The following is a 2,649-nucleotide window of genomic DNA, read 5'->3' as shown; positions in this document are numbered from 1 at the left end:
CTAGTGGACCGCAGAAGTGTGTCCAAATTGTAGTGAGTAAACTATATCTACTGGATTCGGGATTAGCTGTCCTTCTGAGTCTCGAGCAAGTTGACCAGCAGATAGATCAATCCTTGCAGAAGCTTCAATCTCTGCCTTGACTTCCTTTGGTAGATGATCCCACCAGTTTCTCAGCGTACTGACAAATCCTTCAGTGATAAGTCGATATGCAGTTTCAGCTTCATTCTTCCCATGGAGATAGGCATTTGAGGCTGCGATCATCATGCCTAACATCCTGTTAATCTGTTCAGGATGAAGGCCATCAATGCTCCAGGGATAGATAGACTTATCATTAAATCCATCATGAGCCTTGATTGGATCTCCAAATGCAAGATCGATCGTGGCGGTCTTTCGGTCTTCGAAGTACTTCTTTGCCATGCTGATATGCCGATAATCTTCATTACTACTTGTCGACGTATCTTCAGACACTGATTCTTCTTCGGACGAGAATTCACATGTTTTCATTGTGCTAATCGTCGATCAGGCTCAATCTCATCTTCTGCCCCTTCTTCATTGTGCTGTGCTCCTACAGAGTCGATCGCACCAATCTGTCGTGAGGAGTACGGGATACCTGTTACAATCTTTATTCTTGATTCATGCATGAATCAACAATTCAGACTCATATATTCATCAATCATTAATCAATAACAATAAAAGTGCAAAAAATAAAGAAACAAGATCTAAAGGTAGGTGTTGCTATATATATTCATAGAAAACTTCTACATTCACGTAGTAATAATGTAATATTCACCAAGAATTCCGACTTTTTTTTACAAAGTTTAACTTTCACTTTTCGAAAATTTCACAACTAAAGACATCGTAAACACGTTCAATAACAAGAATGAAAAACGATACTTCTCACTGTATGTGCAAATGAGTATTCAATTGTACCTCTCCTCAATTATTCCTTCAATTCCTTCGATCATCATAACATGTTTCACCCACCTTCAAAGAAATAAAAGATTTTAGCGCAGAATCACCATCACCAGTAGTCTTCCCAATCTTCAGATTCTTCTTGAAACCCAAATAATATAGTTCTTGTAGGGTCCTCGTCTTTTTTAATTTTCTTGACTGGTAAAAGTTCTTGTAATTCAACCATATTCATATTGCTCATACCCAAATTACTCATCACTCGATTAAAGGTTGCCTGGTTTTCAAAAGAACAAACGAAATTGGCGTATTCATACGAAACACTCCATTATTGAAGAAGTCTCTAAGAGCACCAAAGCCGATCACAGCACCAAGATTTATTTTATCATTTTCAGGAAATTCAACTACAAGTGTAGTGTTTCCTTCACTTATAATCAGTTTCCTCAAATCTAGGCGATTCCCCGCAACCTTCATTGGCTCTACCTCGAAATTTAAACCATATATTGGAGAAATTGGGTTGGGCGGAACGAAGTTATCTAGTTGAACAGTTTGGATAACGAAATTATCTTCACCCACGAATACATTGTTACCTAACTGGCGCACTACGACATTATTATCATGATTCGCCATTAATTCTTATTGGTTTCTTGAAAGGTGACTGTTTCTTGAATGGGGACAAGTGGACTGGTGTTTCTTGTTGAAAGGTGACTGTTTCTTGAATGGGGACAAGTGGACTGGTGTTTCTTGTTGAAAGGTGACAAAAAAAAAAAAGTGGGTCTCGTTTTTATAAGTTTATAATTTGGCGGCTAGGGAGGGTGGAACTCGGGCGGGGGGGGTTGGGTTGGGTCGGGTTGAGGCATAACTCGAGTCCAATCCGAGTTTCAAATGCTTCAATTTGAGTCCGGGACCAAGTTCTAGTCGGTCCTTAAATTTTCAGCCCAAGCCCTAACCCGATCAATTCGGGTTGGTCGGGTTTTTGTCGGGTTGGTCAAACTTCTCGAGGGTTTTTTTGGAATTAGGAGGTAAAACACACACGAAATTAAAATCTTATAATAAAATCAAAGAGATTTGATTGTTTGAAAGGAAAATAACTTTGTTGATTAAATTATTCTCTCTAAAATAGATATTCTAAACCTATTTTTTACAAAAATAGAATAATTGAAAGATATCGTACATATATGCACACGGGCTTGGGGTTTTCGGTTTTTTATATTCTAACCCGAGCCCAACCCAAAATTGAGTCTGGTTTTGATTTTACAAAATCAAGCCTGGACAACGGATCTGACATGTTAGCCCAGGACCAACAAAAGTCAGGTTTTAGTCCATCGGGATTGGGCTAACCCGACTCAAGTTCCACCCATAGGCTAGGCGGTGTTTGGAGGGAATTGGAGATTTCTGAGGGCCGGGCCTTATTTATGTCGGACCGATCTGTATTGGAAAGACAGGCCTTATATTATTTAGGAGTTTAACTAAATTTTCTAAGGGTTAATTTGTCCAAACCCCCCACTTTTGTCACCACTTTATAATAAATCCCCTACATTTGTAAACATCACGATTCCCCCCCGCTCCGTCTGACTTCCATCCAAGTTCCGTTGGTATTTCACCTAATCAAATACTATTAATACTGAGTAGTTGAGAATGCTCCCAAGAAGCCAACTCATCCCCTGTTTTTCTCTAAGGTGGACACGTTGGTTTTTTGCAATCATTCTGCAAAACAAAAGGAAAAACACGCCCTTTTCT

This window comes from Coptis chinensis, chromosome 1 (genome assembly GCF_015680905.1).
Source record: "Coptis chinensis isolate HL-2020 chromosome 1, ASM1568090v1, whole genome shotgun sequence".
NCBI lineage: Eukaryota > Viridiplantae > Streptophyta > Magnoliopsida > Ranunculales > Ranunculaceae > Coptis > Coptis chinensis.
Note: the sequence above shows the minus strand (reverse complement) of the source record.